The sequence below is a fragment of the Aythya ferina genome (genome assembly GCF_964211825.1).
Source record: "Aythya ferina genome assembly, chromosome: 4".
In the NCBI taxonomy this organism is placed as follows: Eukaryota; Metazoa; Chordata; class Aves; order Anseriformes; family Anatidae; genus Aythya; species Aythya ferina.
This window is the reverse complement of record NC_140300.1, coordinates 37,336,111-37,349,321: the sequence shown is the minus strand read 5'-3', so window position 1 is coordinate 37,349,321 and position 13,211 is coordinate 37,336,111. Positions and strand designations below refer to the sequence as shown.

Here is a 13,211-nt window from a genome sequence, read left to right as displayed (position 1 = left end):
CCCATTATTATTGATAGTTTCTAGTTTTCACACAGATGTACAGACACATGCATACACATATTATAACGTTTTACAGCTTGAAACCAACAAATAAATTTGAAAAATCCATTGTGTAAATCTGACTGCAAAAAATGAGTCTAGAAAGCAAATGGCCCACTTGTAAGACTGTGGTTTTGCTCTTTATACGTGATATATTTTTTTCAAAAGTACCAAGTTATTTTAATTTACAGACCTATTAATTATACCAAAGTTGTTAAAAAACAAACAAACAAACAAACAACCAAACCAAACCAAACCAAACCAAAACAACAACAACAAAAAGCCAGCCAGTTAAAATGTAAATATTTTTGATCTAGAAATCAGGAAAATCTTAGTGTTTGACAGAAAGAGCCATCCAGTTCAAATTATTTTATTCTTGTACTTCCTGTTACTATCCACTGAAAATGTCCTCAATCTATCTGACAGAAGTCTGGAAGATATTCCTACTTCGTCTTTTTGCCCTTAATAGTAAAAGCTAAATCTCTGAGCCAACATATGTGTCCAAGTTGAGAGTCCGTGGCTGTCAAAGCCATAATACCTACCTGAGGTTTACTTTTTACTCTACTTAATTAGAATTATCTGAGAAATATGAATATAATGTCCAGAAATATGTCCTATCTGCAGTGTAAGGTAATTCATCTCATATTTTCAGTTGAAAACCTTCCTCAAATTTTCAAAATAAACTTCAGCAAGACAAATATTTTTGAAAGTAAATCATTTGTCAAAAGTAAATAATGCCATTGTGATTGACACTATTTAAATGACCACTTTGTTAAAGAATCCACTTCTCATGCCTAATATTGTGTTAGAAACTTCTGTTCACCCATAGAGTCTAACAAAAGAGAATATCAAATAATTTTAAGAGCAAAGTACATTGAGAATTTCCCCCTAATCATTTCCTCCATATTTCCTTATGTACATCATAGTACATACAATTTAAAAGAGAAAGAAATCACGATGGCTTCAACTGTAGTGGGAAAAGAGAATAGCCATAGACTAATCACAGAACAAGGAAACAGAGAGCTTATTTTCAACAGTTGATCCATTTTCAATGTAAGCTCACCTGCAAACTTTACATGCAATAAGAAATGGAAAATTCTAACTCAGAATGAATCTCTGCATAAATAGACAGACAGACAGACATGCATGTAGATAGACTCCTGATCCATCCCCATCAATTTCCCCCTCAAACAGCTAAAATATACACTATGGAAAAATCACATTGATCTTTCTGTACTTTGGGTAAGAATATACCTTTTGCAAAAGAAATATGTGGTAGAAATTGGTAGAAAGGAGCAAAATAAAATTTGTAAATACTTACTGTACTTTGCACTTTCACAAGTTGCTATGGGCAGGGCAGATACTATGGTACTAGTTTATATTTCTTCTTGAGGTCCAATGTACTTTAGTACTAGAAGCATAAACATCTTTAAGTTTTAAAGGTCACAAAGGAAGAATATAGACCACATTTAAAATGGAAACTCATCTTCAATGTCTAGTAAGTCTTCATGTCAATTTGGGGATCTGGGACGCAAGCAACAGAGATACAATTTTTACGGTAAAGAAAGACAACTCTAGAGCAACCCTTTCTTGACTTAGATGACTTAATCCCAATCCATCCAGTGGCTAGAAGATTTAGATAAATGAGGCGCCGATCTTCAGCTATTCAGTGAAAAGTTAGCTCTGGTATTAAAGCTCATATTATGGTTACACACAGAGAGATTTTATTGAACCAAAATTCCAGTAGTGCAGATATAATATTGAAGCTGACATATACATTAGCTTTGTGTTATTGATGTTGTGACTTCTATTTCTTTGCGCCTTAAATGCAATATGAATATCACATAGAAATTCAGCTGTCATCAAGTTTCACAAATTGATCACAAGTTAAAAATCTAAATCTTAATTTATTTTTCAAGGTTTTCTGTCTTTGTGAATCAGATGGGCTGTTCTTCAGAAAGACATTGCATAGGAAGGTGGATGCACTAACCTTTTAGAGCAAAGACAGGCAACCAAATTTTTACACATGCTTTCCAAACATGAATGGAAATTCCTGTAATTCATAATAATAAACATATGATTAATATAGATCATGTTTCCCTTAAATTCTATTCCTAATTCCAATAGAATGGGTAATAGAGATAAACCTCTGTCCGAAGTTTCATGTGCTGGTAATAGAGATGAGAGAAAGAGAAACTGAGTGTTATCATATTGTGTATATGAATGGAAACAAAAATCGTGCCACAGTCAAATGAACACTTAAGATACCGCATAGTAATAGTATCCTCTAACTTCAAACTGCTAAAACAAATTATCATATGGTAACTATATGTATATCATATACACATGTATGTATGTATAAAATTAGACATATAACTGTGAATTGCATTTCCCTCTTTAGGTATTCTACCTCTTATATATTTAGGTCACTATAAAATTAAATAAAGTGTTTTAATGTATGTCTGGTATTGTAAAACCCTAAATTCACTAAGAATACTATTCATATTGAACAAATCTGATTTCTTAGTGCCAGTGGTGATAAAGTACCTTTTCTAATAATAAGTCTGTAGTGTTTCTCCTATTGGTTATCTGCAAAACCCCAAAGTGAAAAAACAACCTGATTAATTAATCTCCATGAAGAACTGCATTTATATGAACAGGAAGGCATACAATCATAAGCATCTTCCCAAACACTGAAGATATGTTTAAAAATAATATTTTCTCTTTAAAGTCCAGAAGACCACTGAATGTTTGATATATACTCTACTCAAAATGTTGAGATATGAGGGTTGCATCTAAGTGAGTATGGTAAGCAAGCTTCATATTTTCATATTTACTTTATCGAAGACATCTCCAAATACTTATCATTTAATAAGAGAGCACTTTCCTAGGGATCTGGGTACTTAGGACATCTCATTCTGTCCAGGTAAGAACAAGAATGATGAAACTTGTACTAAACTTTGGAAACTGGTGCTAAACTCCAACAGAGTAGGAATCCAGTTGCAATTACATTTTTCTTAATGTGCCTGTTTAGTTTTCTGTTTTTACTGTTCTTAAAAATAATTAAAAAAAAATATTTTTATCCATGTGATTTATTTAATTTCATAGACTATAGTGTTCACATACAATCACTGGTCCTATTAAATTGTGTTTTACAAAAATTTTCCTAACATTTGCATGTAGTGTTTGAAAAAAGTGTGTGTTGGACAAAGGGACACATTTCCACACATATATTCTTTATTTTTCCTGCACACTTCTGACTTGGAGTAAAGAGCTTGTTCATAAAATGGAGTTTTATATTCCGAGGAAGCAGAATGTGTTTGCTTTTTTTATTAGAAAATTTAAAATTCCTTTCTCATCATGATCTATAATCTGACATGCTTATAAATACCCTGTCACACTCTGCCTTGCACATTCCTAATCTTTTGTTGATAGTCATATTGACTTCCATTTACACTGCTTCACTCACACCCATTCATACTGAATCAGGCTTTGTGCTTGGTTGATCATGCTGAATGAAAACCATTCTTTGCCTTTCAGACTTTTATATTCATAACCATTTGTATTTCTTTATTCATATTCTCTGCTTCACACATCCATTGTGTATTATCTCAAGATATTTCTAGCCTGTGTAGCCTTAAAAATTTAAGACCTGATTTAGGGGAAAAACATCCATGAAACTGATATACTTAAGAAAAATCCTCTTTCTGGTTTTTCTTCTTTCATAAAAAGAAAAATGGAAAGTTTTAGTGAACTGGAAAAGTGTGGAGAAATGCTAAAGTGGGATATTTGTTATGCTACTCGCCTAGGGCTAGTTGCTGAAACCCTTATAATAAATAGTTCACCATCTGAATGTATATTAACTGAGTTGGTCAACTCAAAATATAGTGCGTTACACAGTGTGGCTAAGGGTGGCAAAGACTGTCACCCCAGCCTTTGAAGATTTTAATTGAAAAATTAGTTTAAGTGTGACAAGATTGTACAGTCTGATTGGTAGCCCTGAACTGTGTGGTTGGAGGGCAGGAGGTAGGAGGAGGAGGAGCATGTTTTATGAAGATCGCTTTTGCTTGAATTGTTTTGGTACCAAAGGCCCTTACTTAAGATTTTCAGTAATATGGAGGAGTTGAAATTTTTGTCAGTATAGAATTGATATAAAAATGCAATGAAAGATTCCCTCAACCTTCCTGTCTGAATAGCATTTTGCTGGCACTCTCTGGAATATTTGTGATATACTCAGAGTTGAGTGGTACCGTGCATGACAAAAGGCTTTCAAATATGATGTCATTTTTGGTTTGCAATTTGCCACATGTATACTTCAGTTAGAAAGTAAAGCAAAAGAGTATACTGAACCTATGTGCTATACTATTAATTTGTAAATAACAGTGTATTTGAGAAAAGATTTATATGTTTTGCAGCTTTGCATTTTCAGTTAAAGTGTAGTACAGCTTACTTGTATTGGTTGCATTATAACCAGCCATTTGTCTGTAAGGCATAACAGCTACTTCATGTAGTTGAGCAAGGTGCTCTTATTTGTGTTGAGAAACCAAACCAAAACGATACACTTTGTTTTTCCATCCTGGGTAAATGATGTATTCACCATGCCTGAAATGTCTACCTTCCAAGGGGAACCAAGACAGGTACTAGCATGAGGAATTTTTTGTCAGGAAAGGAGTACCCGAGTGATGTCTCAGCATTTGCTCCATTGACTCCCAGTGACTGTCTGTGGCTAACATGAAGCTGAGCAGAAAATTAGGAGAAAATGCTAGAGTAACTTTATTGTCATTGGGATATTTACTGGAGGAGGCAGCTGCCATGTGAACTTTCAAAACCTTTCTAAACCAGACTGAAGTTACTGCTGCTCCTGTAAATCACAATAAGTTAGAGGCCATTGCTGTTTAAGCTATGCTTAATGTGCCACACAGTGTGTGGGTCCTTGTTTGTCATATACTTTTTCACTTATCCTATTACGTAAGAAGGTCAAAATAACTCTGTATTGTACCATATTGAATAGGTACCATTAAAAGGACAGTAGCAGTGAAATAAAGCATCATTTAGCACATGTGGTAATTTTAAAGGCCTTTTAAAGTCTCTTAAAAATAAAACTGCAGCTGTCAAGAGTTGTAGTGAGGCAGTGGAGGTTCAGCAGGTGTTCCAGAGGACAAACAGCATGCACTCCTGGGTGGCCCCTCAACTCATACAAAGGGCACAGGGAGGGAGGAAAATCTATATATCTATGTATATATATGTATACATGTATACATATAGATGCTTTCCAGCTCCCAAGCTGGTGTAAGACAAGATGGCTTAATGTGTGCCCTGGCAATATAAAAAGCTGAGGATCTCCTTCACTACTGTATCATACACCTGTTCTTCATTGACTTGGAGTAACGGTAGTTTCATAGTCCCACAAAGCCACTTGCTAATTGCTTGAGTAGTGGCTGTAAAGGCCTTGGGTTTTTCTTAGCAGAGGTGAGGGGTGTTTGTGGGGGGAGGGGGCGGGGGTTTCTTCTCCCAAAGTAAAGGGTGCAAATGCCAAATTAAGCACATTGTAGCATGCATGGTTCAAAATCTTTTAACCAATGTGGACTGTCAAACAGCTTCAGTTGTTCCCAGAAGAGAACAATATAACTAGCTGATATGAATAATGTTTGTAAATCTGAGTAATAGCACTTCCTGAAAAACAATGTCTTTTTCTGTATATGTCTTTTTATTACCTGCAGCTCTTTCATCACCCACCATCTGCTCTTTGATTCAGCTCTTTCCTTTTTCCCATGCTAATAGCTGTTAACACTGAACCTGCCTGTTACAGTTCAGGCTGTAAACAGCATGAAAATATTCAGCGTTGCTGGTGTCAAGAATCTTCAGTGCAGTCTCAGACTTTAAAGGGTACATTCAAATAAATAGAAGATCAGTTTTCTGTCATGTTTCAGCTTGACATTCCTGAGGCAGCACAAATAGCCTGCTCAGTAAAGTGTAAAAAGCATTGAAGCAACAGATGAAAAGTTTATTTTCTGTAGTTCTGCTTAGTAAAAATAAAATACATTTTCATGATAACTAGCAACACTCCTTCATATACATATTTCTCTACAGTCATGAATGTGCAGCTTCCTGTTAGAATTCTTGCTCAAATGGTCTTTCTGAAAACAAGAGAGGGGAAAAAGTATTCTTTTAACATAGAATACCAAATCAAAATTACCAATTCAAATGTGCCCATGCCAATTAGGCCACTAATTCATCTGTTGCACTTTTTTTGTTAAACAAAAACAAAAACAACTGTTGCAAACACCACATCAGCTTTTGTCCATTTGCAAAGCTGAGTGCTGCACTCATCCAAACAGGCCATGATATTCACTATAGTTGAGGTTATTCACTGTCAACTGAAATATCCAGCCTCTGCATATCATCAGTGACACTGATGGGACTGGTCTGGCATTAAGAGAAATTTTTTTGAAGTGAAGCACAATCAAGCTACCTGTGTATGCTCAAGACAGGACTGTTCTTACTGTTCTTGTTCTGCTGCCATGTGCACGTTATGTCAGGGATTGGAGGTATCAACAAATAAATTAGCATCTAAATGAAGCATTCTGGATATCCAACAGCCTGTAGAACATGACTTGTCTGTATTTTTGAATCAATGAATTTGAATTTGAATTATGTCTAAACCAGCTCTACCATAGCAACTTCATTAATTTGGATCAAAGACTCATAAAGGATAAATTCATGCAAACAAATTCAGTGACTTATTAAAGTTTATCATGGATAGAAGTTTATTTGATAGACAGACTTAGATCCACTCATTCATTCTTCATTCAGTAATATACATTTTAAAGAGCAATGTGAACAAAATCTGTTTGCCAAGAAAAGAACTAGTAGACCTATTAATATAGATCTTATAATACAAAATACTAGTTGAAAATTACAGTCCATAAACCTATACTTTAACTGATAGATGGAAAGCCATTGCTCTCTCTGTTCCTCATTTCATTGTCCTGATGGGTGACTGTAATTACAGAATCACAGAATCACAGAATTTTCTAGGTTGGAAGAGACCTCAAGGTCATCGAGTCCAACCTCCAACCTAACGCTAACAGCCCTCCACTAAACCATATCCCTAAGCTCTACATCTAAGCGTCTTTTGAAGACTTCCAGGGATGGTGACTCCACCACTTCCCTGGGCAGCCTGTTCCAATGCCTCACAACCCTTTCTGTAAAGAAGTTCTTCCTAACATCTAACCTAAAACTCCCCTGGCTCAACTTAAGCCCATTCCCCCTCGTCCTGTCACCAGGCACGTGGGAGAACAGGCCAACCCCCACCTCTCTACAGCCTCCTTTAAGGTATCTGTAAAGAGCAATAAGGTCACCCCTGAGCCTCCTCTTCTCCAGGCTGAACAAGCCCAGCTCCCTCAGCCGCTCCTCGTAGGACTTGTTCTCCAGGCCCCTCACCAGCTTCGTCGCCCTTCTCTGCACCCGCTCAAGCACCTCGATGTCCTTCTTGTAGCGAGGGGCCCAAAACTGAACACAGTACTCGAGGTGCGGCCTCACCAGAGCTGAGTACAGGGGGACGATCACCTCCCTAGCCCTGCTGGTCACGCTGTTCCTAATACAAGCCAGGATGCCGTTGGCCTTCTTGGCCACCTGAGCACACTGCTGGCTCATATTCAGCCGACTGTCCACCATCACTCCCAGGTCCTTCTCTGCCTGGCAGCTTTCCAACCATTCCTCTCCCAGCCTGTAGCTCTGCTTGGGGTTATTGCGCCCCAGGTGGAGGACCCGGCACTTGGCCTTGTTAAACTTCATGCAGTTGACCTCAGCCCATCGGTGCAGCCTATCCAGATCCTCCTGCAGAGCTTTCCTAAATTTCCTAAAAATTCAACCACTGCAGAGTGGTTGCATGCAGCACTGCCAGAGTTCGGATTCCAGGAGAAGAAATAAGTACCTGCAGCCAAACACCTGTAGCATAGGTTTTGATAAATGCCATCATAGTTGTGCGGGAGGAAATGTAGGGAGCTGTTTTATTTTTTCTGTCATCTACTAGAACGTCAGTGACTCAATATTGTGACTAGTCTATCTGGACAAACGAGGTTTACAAACTGTTTGTCTTGCTGAAATGACGTAGAGTAGTCCAAACAGAATGGCAAGTATGACACTATACATACAAATAGGTCCCCTCTGAGTGCAAAGGCTATTTGCTAACATCTGGATCATGCAGAGAGACTTTCTGGTATGTCTTTATATACTTTTATTCCAATGTAACTTGCTTTCGGATTTGAGATCAACTGACTTGTTTTATTGTGGTGAATATTTTTCAATTCTCAGATGACACATAGGAGATAAGTGTTGACTTTTTCATAATAGAAAATGAGTGCAATATTACAGATGATCTTGTTAATAGGATGCTCCTTATTATCCTTTGATAATGAGCATGCTCATTATCAAAAAATTTAAGCAAATAATCATTAATATTAATTAATGTATTCTCATCTCATGTCTTATGAATTATGAAAGTTTGATCCCTACTTCACATGAGGTGTTTAAATGTTTTTTTGAGTCCCAGAATTGCAGTCTCTCTTAACTCCAAAAAAATCCTTCTTTCTTGTGCTCCAGGTTCCCCTGTTCTTTGATGCCTTGTTGTTCTACCTTCCATCTTTATTTTATCTGCAGCTTACATATTATTCCTCTCTTGTGAATCTGTTACTCAGGAGCAAAGTATGCCACTGAGAAGGAACATATATATAAATATATGTTTTATTTCCTTAATTATCAAATGTTAAACACTGATATTATAAACATTGATATTATAGCTCCAGTACTTTACATTCTATTTCTAAATTAATTAAGCATTATTCAAGCTGTTCATTCAAAATAAGTTCTATTGTGTACTTTTTAGTTAAAAAAAAATGACTGCTGAAAGTTAAGTTTTGTGAGAATTTAACATGTTAATTTACAGAATACATGTACATCACTAAAGAGTCCTAATGTTAATGAAGTTCTTAATTATATACAGGTACAAAAAGTTTGAAATTTATATGCAGACAAATATACAGGCACATACGATATTAATAAAAGGTGTGTGTACATGTATATATGCAAATGTAATTGTACCTATACATATTTTTCAATATATTTTTATATATAGTGTTAGGTAAGGTATATGTTCTGAGTACTATAAAAAACAACTATGTTACCTACAAAAATAAACAATATATATTTACACATACACTCCACATTCTGCAACACACTTTATGCATACATATACATACATGTGTTCATACATATTAATGTGATTAGCACTTTTCTATCATCGTTAGTAAGGATTTTTAGTGATAGACACTTAACAAATAAAACATGACAGGCATTGCAGTTTTGGGCAATTATACTACACCTCAGGTGGTATTAATGGCACTAAGCCAAATGACTATAATCACACAAGAACTCTAATAATCTCCCTGCAATGTTTTGGTTTGAGTGTCTTGCTGCTGATTTTGAAATGTCATTTGATACATAAAAATAAAGAAGAGAACTGGTTCTCTCCAACTTAGTGGGGATATAGTCATGGGAATGACAACAATGTCAAAGTCAGAAAGGTTCAAATGTGTTCTGAGCTTTTTCAGTTTTTGATTTTTTTTTTTCAATTAATTATACCAGTATTAATAGATGTCACTGCAGTTTATACTTTTTCAGTGTGAACTCTGAAATAGCATAGATGGTCTAATACAAACATGATTTTGATTCTTTACAGGCAAGAACAAATCCAGACAAGATTTGGAAGAGCTCTTTCATCAGATCAAAATATTTATAATGTCAACGCTAATCAGGTAGAATTTCTGTGCAATGTATTTTTTTTTTCATTTATGAATATGATATTTTTGGAGCAAATGTTTGTACAATGCTTTGGAATTCCATTGCTTTTAAAAAGTATAACATGACTTCGCAAAAAATGGTGTGACTTTTTTTTTTTTTTTGTAATAATTTTGGGAAGAAAAAAAAAAGATTATACAGACCCAGTTCCACAAAAGGACTTTAAAACAAAACAGGCAGAATAGAGATTGCAGCAACCTGAGCTACAACAAATCCCTCACCAAATGTATTAGTGCTTATTTCCACAGATACTCAATATTACTGCACATGGCCATAAACATACCAGTATGGTAAGGCTATGAAGGAAGGATCAACCTTGTCTTCTGGCTGAGGAAATGCAGATATCTGCCATTCTTCTTGATGACAACTTTCTCTCTTTTGAGAGAGTGTCGCATTCAACTCCTAAACTGGAAGATATTCCCACTTTTAAAGAGAGAACTGAATTTCTCTGAGTCACAGACTGGGATCACTCCCTTGCAAGTGCTACAGACTGGTATACAAAGACAGCAATCAACCAGCTCTGCCTTCCTGTGCCTGAGCTCCCAAATTGCTGGGCTGCAGCAATTAGTCCCTAGAACAGTTGGCTGTGATCATATTTTCACTTAAACATGCATACTTTTTTGCTCACACAACATCAAATATGTTAAATCTCCTTCTTCCCCTGTTCACAGATGATGGATTGCTGCACCTTCTTAGAGAAACAGCTGTATTCCAAAATTCAGCCATAGGTCTGTATATGAAACGTAGAAAGTATGACATGCTTCCTGATGAAATAGTGAGTTCTAGGCCAACAAAGATACCCGTCAAACTAGTTAAGTGCTAATTACTTTGTCACTAGTACCTAATGAATTTCACCAGTACCTAATGAATTTGCTCATAGCTGTCTCCTTTAAAGCTAATTAAATGCCTGAACAGACCTTCCATCTTTAATAAACTAATACGAATGATTCATTTATAGCATGTGCATTTTTGAATAATTACTAAGCAGCTGTTCTTATCTCCAGTATTTTTATTAAACCTCAGCAATCAGTTTTAACAATAATTCAGTATTTAAAATGCATGATCTTGAAAACTTGTTTATATTGATTTGTGTTTCTTCTTTCGAATGATTTTATTTCAGTACACACTGTGATTTGTCAACATGTATAGAATTTAATTTTAGTTGCTAGTAATAAGTTACTAGCAATAAGTTACTAGTAATAAGTTACAATTTAATAATTACATTGCAGGACAATGGATTTTCTTCTTATCTGTATTGCTATGTTAATTCTGCCCAAGGATTCATCCAGCCCACTATTCTGTTCCAAAAGTGGTCATGAGCAGGCACAGAAAGAAAAATCTGTTTCCAGGTGCACACCCAGGTTTTGCAAGAGCCCATGTGAAATATGCATCCGTAACAACCCTTACTGCCCCTTGTCTGGCTCTCCCCCTGTTCTTTTGTGATGGGTCTTAGTTCTTGCTTTGTAAGGAACAGTTTATCATCAATCTCCATTCCCTTTCTTCTTGCCATACCTAAAGATCTCTGTACTTTCCTCCTCCAGTCTTTGCTCCTCCAGACCGAAGACACCAAGCCTTCTCAGTTATTCAAAGCAGAATGCTACATGTCACCCCCACAAAATGCCCTGTGCACACCTCTGTTTCCTTGTTCATGAAGTGAAAACAATTGTACTTTTTAATCTTTTTCAAGCACTTTGGCATGCAAGAAAGAATGCTATTCTGTTCTGCTTACGTATCCTTTCAAACAGAAAATTATTATTATTATTATTATTATTATTATTATTATTATTATTATTATTATTATTATTATTATAGGAATCTTCTCTGGAGATTCAAGACCTGCCTGGATTCTTTCTTGTTCAACCTACTGTAAGGAACCTCATTGTAGCAAGGGGGTGGACTTAATGATCTCCAGAGGTCCCTTCCAACATCTACAATTTTGTGATTCAGTGATTATTAATGCTAAAATTAAAACAATGGAGTTTAATTTGTTTCTACTTCTTTGGCTTATTTGATTAGTGGTTATTTTTGTCAATAATAAGGCATTCAATACAGGTTGATATAGTAGATGTTAAATAGCAGATCTTAAATGTTATATTTGTCTTATAACTAATATTTGAATGAGTTTAGGAAATGAACAGGTGCGTAATACGTGCAAATGCATAAAAATATAGAGACAGGTGTCAGGGACATAATATAGGAACATATTATAAACATAATATAGGAACATAATATAAAGCAATAGAGAATGCATGTTTGCTCTTTTGTGAATGAGATTTGCTCGTACCAAAAATGAATGCATGAGATATTCTACTTCCTGCTGGTAAAAGATAGATTTTTGTGGATATGGTGAGGAGGACTCTAAATAAATGAGAGGAAATTAAATCAGAAACAGGTCAGCTCAGATTCCTATCTTATTAAAAACAAATGAATTTGGATAATGTGTTTTTCTTCTTGCTAGACAATCAGTGCTGTGCAGTCTGTGATTTGTCCTTTGGAAGAAGGGTCACTGAGAGAAGTCCATTAGGTCATTGCCAATCTGTTAGCAGAGAGGTTCAGTGCTGGGAACTAACCTGAGCTGACATGAGAACAGCTGTGGGTCCTAACAAGTGGATGGCATGCACAGACTGTCTTGAACGTGGAAAAAAACACAGGCTTTATGTATTTCTAATCAAATGGTGTATTAATCCTCATGTACAGACATGCAGGATACCAAATAGCAACACACACTTCAAAGCTCTTGCTGAGTATCAAAGTGAACGCTACTAAAATGAATGAATATATGAATGATTGACAGAAGCTAGAGCTAAAAAACAAAAACAAAAACAAAACAAAACAAAGCAAAAAAAATTAGATATCAATACTTTTGTTCTTTTTCCCTAAGTGAACTATGTAATGATACAGGAAGACTTATTAAGTTAATATGCTGTCTTCAGAAATTTTCTGCTATTGCAGATGCCAAAATTTGTCCTTCGTTATACAATTTAGGATTTCAAGGGTGTGTGCTGTATTATAGAAGCTACCCAGTCCTTGCTAGCCTAACAAATCTACCGTTCTTTAAACAAATGTATTTTGACCTTGACAGTCAATTGTTTTTATGATTTATTAAATGTTTAAAGTTATGATTTATGTTTAAAGTTATGATTTATTAAATGTTTAAAGGCTGAATGTTTAAAGTAATTACTAGGTTTTAAATGCATGTCTAGTACAGCAGGAACTGAATAGGTATGGCTTTATTTCTACTGAAAATGATTCATTTTGCAAACTGAATTACCTCAAATTTCTTTCCTTTCTGGTTTCCAAGTTTAAGTCTCATT

General features: G+C 35.6%; 1 long non-coding RNA gene across 1 annotated transcript in view; it reads left to right on the top strand.

The window, feature by feature from the left end:
* The window catches only part of LOC311436889, a 46,827-nt gene extending 35,298 nt beyond the window's left edge, over positions 1-11,529 (top strand). The window contains exons 7-8 of the long non-coding RNA XR_014693157.1: positions 9,779-9,854; positions 11,439-11,529. This is a non-coding gene — a long non-coding RNA (uncharacterized lncRNA). The remainder of the gene's footprint in view (positions 1-9,778; positions 9,855-11,438) is intronic.
* The last annotated feature ends 1,682 nt before the right edge of the window (positions 11,530-13,211 follow it).